This window comes from Thermobia domestica, unplaced genomic scaffold (assembly GCF_964235325.1).
Source record: "Thermobia domestica unplaced genomic scaffold, izTheDome1.hap1.1 HAP1_SCAFFOLD_711, whole genome shotgun sequence".
In the NCBI taxonomy this organism is placed as follows: Eukaryota; Metazoa; Arthropoda; class Insecta; order Zygentoma; family Lepismatidae; genus Thermobia; species Thermobia domestica.
In genome coordinates, this window is record NW_027656421.1 from 12,879 (window position 1) to 22,784 (window position 9,906).

Consider the following 9,906-nt stretch of genomic DNA (forward strand, 5'->3'; position numbering starts at 1 on the left):
TAAAAAGAGAGCAATTAGAAATTATACTTACGTTTGTAAATTTAAATGTTTTCCTACTTTACTAAATTTGTGCCCTCTGAGTATGAAGAGTTGTCTAAAAAGGCATTGCAACATTTGATGCCTTTCCCTACCACTTACGTGAACAGACCTTTTCTGCTCTTTGCAGTATTAAAGCCTGAAAGCGAAATCGTTTTAATGTGGAATCGGACCTAAGATTAATGGTGACAAAACTTATTCTGTATTTCAGTGAAATTATTGAAAAACACATATTAGTGACCCCACATTTGAGAACATTGTTTATCAGGTGAATTTCCTTTAAAATAAAAGTACATTGATTTTCAGTCTTGAAAGTTACTGTATTTTCAATTGAAATTTCGTTCGCTAGGAAATAATCATTTATCTTTAGAATAAATTACTTATTGCAATATTTTTCTTGCCAGTGGTAATTCTAATCAGTATAGGTTTTAATACCATGTGAAATTTCAGATAGCATTGCAAAGGGGTCCGCGGATCACTTTCTGAATGCACAAGGAGTCCGCGTTATCGGAAAGTTTGAGAACCACTTGCATAAAGGTAACCAAGAACTGTCGCTTTTTGTAAAAATCTGTGTTCAATTGGCGCTCACACCGTGAGCTGAATGTGCATGGAGACAAGGCGAAGGTCAGTTGTTGGTGTGGTAGATCCAACATACTACCTGGTTGTGGAAGTTCAATTAAACCGTGAACTTGCGTAAGGACAGAGTGAACATAGGACCTTCAGAGCGTCATAAGAGTTCAAATTGGGGTCAAACGCCGCTGCAGCGGGGCGGAAGATATGCCAGACCTGTGGTGAGGTGTGACTACGCGGACAGTGTAATGATCGATGCAGATGGGGGACTATTGTTGATTTTCTAGGTACGTCTTAAGTGGCATATCAATGTTCGAAGATGGTGGGTGAAAAAGCGACAGAACTTTCTTGGTTAAGTTTATAGAAGTAAAATAAGGGAATCCCAAAGAACGGGTTTTCCGCAGAAACGACTTGTCTAGTATCTACCTGCGAAACTTAATGGAAATCTCCTTAGATCACTAACGTATTATTTCTTATGAACATTGCTACTCCATTGGAGGTGTTGACTGGTACAGTCTCCCTCAAAATTGATTTTAACTAATTAATGAACGCTTCATTATTTTTAAACTATATTTTCGCAACACATTCTAAAGGACTATGCTCGAATTTGGTTGGGAACTACTGATGTAAGAAGTAGTGCTAATGTTTTCGGCAAGTTCAAATTAAATCTTCACGTGGTCTAAGAGGTGAGGTGAGTTTCACCCTTCTCAACATCATTCATATTCATGCTGAGTCTTTCTAGTACAGGTATCCCAAAAGTTTCGTTATTAGTTACGACTTTCAACTCTGTGAGAATTGCATAATGTACCACACACAGCTCAGTTTAAATCATTAATGAACTTCAATGTGTGCCAGTTTTGGTTGTATGCAGGCTGGTCAAGGCTCTATTCTCTCTCTTCCCATTCTGCTACAAAGATTGTGTAGGTACTCAACATTTTTAGTAAATCATAAAGAAAGAAAAAATATAAGGAAATCGAGGGGCCAGGAGATTGGTTTGCTATGATCTGTTTATACTTTCAGAAATGTCTGTTCAGAAGATCCTTAACATACCTAACTGCGAATGAAATTGGGATTTTCCAACCTCATATTTGCATCTTTTGATGACGAACATGTTCTGATATGTAGTATAATTTGATCAGAATTAGATATTTTGTCTAACATTGAAATTATTTGCAGAGTTCATGTGGGTCAGATTATACGTGAAGTTGTAGGTGCAAGTCTCTTGTATCTTTCACGCTGAAAGAAACTCAAACCAACTAACTTGTAAAAAGTTGTTCAAAAACTCCTTCCCATTATTTTTGCAGATCGTGTATTGTTAGCAATAGATTAAATCGAACCCGTCTGGATCTTTGTACAATTTTTCGTCCAAATCTTAAGTATTGAAACGTACAGTTGTAAGTTTTTTTGTAAAGTTGGAGATTCGTTATTGTTTTGAGAACTTAGGAACAAACATAGTGTGCGTGGGTTTTCACGGGGTTCTTCCGTTTTCTCGCGTTTTATTCATTCCACTATTGGGTTCATTTTTTATGACCGTGTGTGAGAAACGTGAAATCTAAATCACATTAGCTTCCATTGGGAATCGAGCCGGAGTGTTCTGCACAGAAAGCTGTCGCTAATTAACCAAAGAAGTGGCTTTTGACTATTGACCTAATCCATCTTCAACTGCTACTTCAGACAGCCAGAACATTCCACTGACCAATGCTATTAGATTTATTATTTTATCCACACGATAACAATAGTTACACATGATTGGTTATTCAGAACAACTTACTAACTTTTCTAATACAAATATTGGTGCACGTGATCTATAATCTCATAAATCAATTCAATGGCCAACTCACTCTCAACTACAAATGTAGTTATTTATAGGGTTGCCATTCGTCTCGGAAAATCCGAAACCGTAACGGAATCGAGATCTGTGTCCCGAAAATAATTCTCGGGACGATTAAATGTCCTGAATTTCAGCGAAGAAAGGAAGGGAATATTAGTTTGTTTTTTTTCCTTTTCCAGAGGATTAGTTATATAATTATTTTCAACTTCTGAGTATGGTAATTCAAAAGCTGAAAAAAAAAAAAAAAATCTTGAATACATTGAACGAAGCATTCGCTTTATTGGACCAGGGACAAAATATTTTACTGCTCAATCTTATTATCATTAGTACTCTTTCAATCTGCATCTTGCTTCTGAAATATTTTAATCAATAATCCCTAACCGATATTTTTAGTACGGTAATTTTCTGATGACCATTCAAGAAAAATATATTGTTTTAGTTAATAAAGCTAAACAGACAACAATGGGAAGATGGACTATTTTTTTTTTTTTTTTTAAATAGAAGTCAAATGAATTAACCATTGTATTTATTTAATACAACACGAACAGACAAAACGTGTGAAAGGAAACATCACCTTGAATGAGCTAAAACAGACTGAAAGCACAAAAGATAAATCCTGAAAAATTTACCAGAGGAAGGTTGTAAATCAATTTGCTTTTGCTTTACTAGGGAGAAGGTCTATTAAAATGACTAAAAAATCTTGTTACGTAATACTTGAACCGTAATTTTGTAGCGTCCAGGATTTTCATTTTTTAAATATGACAACCCTATGTTATGATTCCAGCACTTAACAGGTCGACTACTGCACTAAGATCGTCAGCTACATATAGCTAAGATATTGTACTAAATAGTATGCAATAGTTACAGCACAACCTGCAACCAAAATCGCGTGGAAGTAAGTCGACTATGCCTGTGTTAAATTGTAAATTGATACAAAGTACAGTATTTGAGAATAAAGTTTGGCGCCGGATGTGTTCCACACAATTTAGAAAAAGTCATTTCAAAATATAAAGTGAATTAAAGCATAACATTGAGTTCGCTTAAATGGGGAGTTCGAAACTAATATTTTTTATCTGGGCACAATCTTTCTCGAACGCACCCAAAGGCTCACTCAAAAATCTACATTCAAATCGCAAGGTATTAGTGTTACAGAACTGTCAAAAGTTAGAGCGTGAAACGTCACAATCACATGAGGGATGACAAGCTTGTGGATCTATTTTTACTTCATACCGTAATAATGTGGATCATAGAGATGGAATGGCTCAGCATGAGGAAGAAATTATCGACCAAATTTGAGATGTAGAAGCAGGAACAATAAATAATACACAAGTTGGCAATATTGTGTACTGGATGATGCAATCGAATAAACCTTTCGTCACTTGTGCTTCAGTTCATAAAGGAGCAGGACGTGTGCTTGTGAAGTTTGTAATTAACACATCTCTGTTCCGTTTTGACATTGGAAGCAACAGCGTCATTTAAGATTTTGTTTGAGGAGAGCTTCAAAACCGTAGATGTTTGTAGATTTTCAGGTTTTTGATTCATATATTATCATTAAAATGCATACAAATGTCAAACTTAGGGAGGGCAATGGAGGCTGCAGGAACGTCTTATAAGGAGACTTATGGAAGTGTAACACTGATTTAAATGAAACTTTGCATACTTGTAAAACATCGAAAAATAATTGACACGTGCTTTATTATTATTTCGGCAATAGTGTGGTTTTAAGGGTAGAAACCATCGCTTGAACGTTATGGGTGGTCTCCAAGCATAGATAGAAAACAATCATTTAATGTGAAAGAACATACTACCAGGGGATTTTAGGACAGCTGATTCAGTGTCTGACGTCTAAACTACAAAATTCAAAATGGCGGATCCAATATGATTGCAATTACGAGAAGTCTTCCAGTTTTAAATGATCTGCAGTTGGCCAAGAACAATTATCATTGGCAGGGGTTACTGCCAGGTAGTGGCGGCTCGTGGAATAAAAGGGTGTGCCAAGCCTCAAGACAAATACTTTATGGTTACTACTACTACTAATGTATTATTATTGTTATTAAGTAAATCGCTTAAAAAACTCGAAATTGCAGTCAGAAAAACTTATTATACTAACAAATTAAGTATAATCATAGGGCAGCAACATTCCAGTTTTGACACCTCAGAAAATGTCTGTTAAGTCACGTGCTGGGTTAAGTCATTGTCACGCAGAAATAGTAATAAATCACTTTTGTTAATTGCGCAAAGAATATCATTACTCTATGCGGCTGGTAGTTCGGATTTGAGCTTGTGTCTGTTCAGCATCGGATGGGAACAGGATACAACTTTTGTCATTTTCCGGGAAGGAATGTTTAGAAGTGGAAAAGTTCTGAGGGTTCACCTATTGGAAACGCGCGTAGTACTTTCTAACACGCGTACTTTATTCATGTTCGCACAACCACACGAAGACACAAGGGTAAAAACAGCACAAAAGACACTAAGAAGATAGCACGTCTAAACTGAGGGGTGGACACGCGGTTGATTTTTGATTCCTTCTGCAGAAGTAACAAGAAAGCAAGGTCAAGGGACAAAACAACTGAAAGCGCGGAATCAACATCCTCTACAGACAAAACGAATTTTGGCAACACGCAAGCTTCAAACCTTTTCGTTCGGAAGGGGTCGGGTGGAATCGTGTGATGAGGGCCTACGATTCTTGGCCCATGCCATCTACATTCAAGCTGGGTTTTCACGTTGTTCGCCACACGAGTCAATGCGAAACGATACTAAGTCCACACTGAAACATCTCGGGTCCTTTTTGCCTTTATTTTGTACTGACCGCATGAATAGCGTGTCCATAGGCGTATGTGGTACATGGAAAAACTTATTTGGAGGAGTCAGGAGTTTTGGTTCAGAGGGAAATTATAAGAACAATACTAGCAGGATAACTTAAGATACATATATTTTACTATGTTAATACAAAAACGATTGGACGGCCGGGCCCCTTATGATGGGCCGCCTCTGCTGCCAGGGGATTGCAGATCTCTCCAATCAGGGTGGTTATTTATAGTACCTTACCATACAACTCTACAGCCCTGGGAGGGCTTTGGCTTCATTCACCAGGCGCCTCCATTCTTCTTTGTTCTTTGCTTTTCATTTCCAGTTCTTAACTTTCAATATTCTCAGATCCTTGTTTACATCCTCGTACCATCTTTGCTTTGGCCTACCTCTTCTTCTCGTGGAAAATATATTTTCATGTAATATCTTCTTTGCGTCGTTCTTCTTCCATTTTTTCTACTTGTCCCGTCCAGTGCAGCCGTTGCGCTTTTATAAACCGTACAATATCTTCTCTTAAGATGTCTTCTACAGAGAGTCCATAAAGTCCTGCAGGAAAGTAAAACTATAACTTGGAAACCGTTACGTTTAAGTGTATAAATTTTTAGGGTTGGAAGAAGGGAAGTTTAAAGTTTTGTTCTGGCTACAATGCTTGATGACGTTTGCGCTGGTAATCACGTGACTTAAGATGGCGTCTATTAAAGAAAAGGCACATGTGTTTTGTGGTTTGCGGGATTAAAATCTTGCGTTTCAGTGCGGAGAAAGTTCCAAACAACGTATGGGAAAACACCCCCAGCAGAAACAAGTATCAAGAGGTGGTACGAGAACTTCAAAGAAACAGGAAGTGTGTCAGATTTACCACCCAATGGAAGGCCAGGAGCGAGTGACAATGTGATTCACACGTTGCATTACAGCGTAGCCAGGATCCAATGAAATCGCTTAAACGTAGGTCATTGGAACTGGGAATACCGAAGTCAACGTTACACAAGATCGTACGCAAGAATTTGAAGGTCCGGCCCAATAAGTTAAAATTTGCGCACGAGCTGTTAAAGGAAGACTGTGACATGAGAATGGAATTCTGAGAGTCAATGTTTACCCGCTTACAAGATGGTGACCTGTCTCGATTTCTGTTTTCAAATAAAGCCACATTTCATGTGTCGGGAAAAGTGAACAGCACAACTGCCGAATTTGGGGGGATGGGGTGGAAAATCCACGTGAATTCGAGGAGCACAAGCGGTGTAGTCCCAAAGTCAATGTGTGGTGTGCTGTTTCAATAGACCACATTATCGGCCCTTTTTTCTTCGAGGAAGAGACAATAAATAACAATTATCTGAACATGCTACAGACATTCCTTTTGCCAGAACTTATTAGGTTAGGCATCTTTAATGAGGTCCACATGCAACAGGGTGAGGCACTGCCGCACAATGCCCTTCAAGTTCGACAGTTTCTTAACGAAAAATTTAAGGGGAGATGGATTGGCCGAAGAGGACCCACATCTTGGCGTGCAAGATCACTAGATTTATCTCCTTGTGACTACTGGCTGTGGGGACACGTGAAGACCAAGGTGTATTCGTAGAAGCCAGCTAATCTGCACGATCTCAAGAACAAAATAACTGATGTGATTTTGAACATTCCAGTCGAGCACCGCCAACACGCAATTCTTGATTTTCCAAAAAGACTGCAAAAGTGTTTGGACGTGAATGGTGACAATTGGAGGTGTGGCGATGAACCTTTAGCTGGAGCAAAACTTTGAACCTTTCTGTAAGTACACCAAAAAGTATTTGTTAATACATTACGTAGTTTCCAAGTTATAGAGTTTTACTTTGCTGCAAGACTTTATGGACTTCCTGTATTTCTTTGTTGGTTCTGCTTCTCCATTTGTTATTTTCTTTGATTGGCCCGAAAATCTTTCTCATTATTTTCCTTTCGAATATTCGCAGATTTTCGTTTTCTTTAGATAACGTCCATACTTCTGTGCTGTAAGTGACTATCGGTCTAATTGTCGTTTTGTGAATCTTCATCTTGATTTTGTTTTTGAGTATTTGTGTATTAGCATAATACTCCTTGTTTCCTGCTAGAATTCTTTCTTTGATTGTAGTTATGTTATTCCTGTTATCTATTGCCATTCCTAAATATATAAATCTGTCTACTTCTTCAAATGCTTTGTTTCCTATTACAAACCTTCCCTTTCTTCTCTTATTTTTATCTGATGTTATGTGCAGGTACTTTGTTTTTTCAATGTTTACGTGCAGCCCTAGTGGATTCGTAAGTTCCTCTAGTTCGTTGTATAGCTTCCGTATTCCGTTCTCGTCAAGATGGCGATGTCATCTGCATAGGCGCAGGTTTTATTGATAATTGTGCCCCTTTTATCTATTTATCGTATTGCAATATGCAAGGCTATTATGAATAAATTTGTCGACAGCCCGTCTCCCTGTTTTACTCCCTTTTTATACTCGAATTCTTCTACTCTGTGCTCTACTTTTACTTTTGCTGTAGTTTGTTCCAGGATTATTTTAAATAAGTTGCTCAGTTTTGGGGGGATCTTGAAGTGTTCTAGTCCCTGTAGTAGACCATTTCTTTCTATACTGTTGAATGCTTGTTTGTAGTCTATGAACATAATGTGTATATCTATCCCATGTTCGTAGCACTTTGCTATTGCCTGTTTCATCACAAATAACTGATCTGTTCCTCTGTTTATTCTAAATCCACTCTAGTACTCTCCGATTATTCCTTCTGTAAGTCTCTTTATTTTGTTATTAAGTATGCTTTTAATGTTTTATAGACTGTGTTCAGTAGCACTATTCCTCTGTAATTTAAGCAATCTGTTTTGTCTCCATTCTTGTAGCAGTAACCCCACTTTCCAGTCTGATGGTATTGTTTCTTCTTCCCAGATTCGTCTGATCATCTCGCCTATTTCCTTCATCATCTCTGTGCCTGCATATTTTATTAGCTCCGCTGTTATGTTGTCTTCTCCGGGGGCTTTGTTTTTTTAAGTTTTTTGATAGCATTCTCTACTTCTTTATCGCTTAGTATTTCTACTTGTTGATGCTCTATGATATTTCCTCTCTCCATTACTTCCAATTGTAGTATTTCTCTTTCTTCTGTTTCTGATGTTGGATTTAGCTGCTTTTTAAAGTATTCCGTACATCTTTGCATTATACTCTGTTCATCGGATATTATGTTTCCTTTTTCGTCTTTACATCCAATCGGTTGTACCTGGAATCCTTTATTCATGTTTTTGACTGCTATGTATAATTTCCTTATTTCGTTTCTTCCACTCATCTCTTCAATTTCTTCTATTCGTCGTTTTACCATGTCTCGTTTCTTCTTTCTATATATTTTGTTTGCCTGCCTTCTCATTTCTTTATGTGCTTCTATGCTTGCTCTCGTTGATCTTTGTATCATTTTCTTTCTTGCTTCGTTTTTCTTTTCGATTGCTTCTTGATATTCCTCATCGAACCACTGTTTTTTTTTGTTTGTTTGTTTTCTCCGTCGTCCTACCGTTTCTTCTGCTGTTTCTGTTATTATTTCTTGGATTCTATTCCATTGTTCTTGCACTGTTGGTATTCTTTCTTCTCTTGATTTATATGCCAATTTTATCCTTATCCTGCGTTTATATTCCTGCGTTTATGTCCCATTTTGTTTTTGTGTTTTCCCCATATACCAATTTCCTACTGATCTTCTCTCTAAGTTTAGCGGTTATTTATAGTGGTTTATAATATATTTGAATTTGGGTCCCGTGATCAACCTTGAAGAACGCGATAGACTCTAAATTGGGAAAGTAGATCAATTCTGATAATACAATTTATTCATACTTTTCTCTGATGCTCGAAATTTTCAAGTCTTCACTTCCTTTAGCGTTAAAATGAATTGTTGAATTGAACATGGGTGCCACTGGCATGTCAAAATTGGGGGAACGGGGACAACTAGAATACTAGTGAATAATTTTTTCACCTTGTCATTCCTACTCAGTATTCTTAAACGCATTTGCAGCAGTGTAGTTTTATAGTCCCCATATATTTCAATTTTTTGCTAACAAAATCTCAACTCTCGGAAAGAAGTCTTATGATGACACTCGTGATTTGATTGCGAATTCCGATTTTTTCCCCCCTTCTCCTTCTGTATTCTTAATTTGCTCAAATAGCATATTATCTACCTTTTTGTTCTTCATTTCGCTATACGTTTTTGAACTTGTCCAATCAACCATACTCGTTTACTTCATTTCCCGTTTTAATATCTAAAATTTATAGTTTATTTTTGCTATCATCCTGCTCCTCAATGTATTCTTTCCATCTTCAAGTTGATATTCACTCATTTAGGCTCCTTTCCATCTGTATTTTCCATGTTCTCCCTTACTCCCTTCTATTTGAATGAAATTTACCTTATTCATTTTTTTATATCCTTTTTAATTCCTCTTGTCACCTTCGCTTCTATTTTATATTTCCTTGTCTTTGTATAGAGTTTCCAATAGTGTTGTAAATAGAAAAAAAACGGTTCGTATTTTTTCAGAAATGTACGTTTTTTTTAGAAAAAAAACATTGGCTCTCGTTTTTTTTCTAAATTTCGTTTTTTTTCAAACAGTCATTTGTAATGCATCTTAAGTCTATTTAAGTATGAAATATTTTTATGTAGGTGTAATCACCGTAAAATGCAACATAAATTAA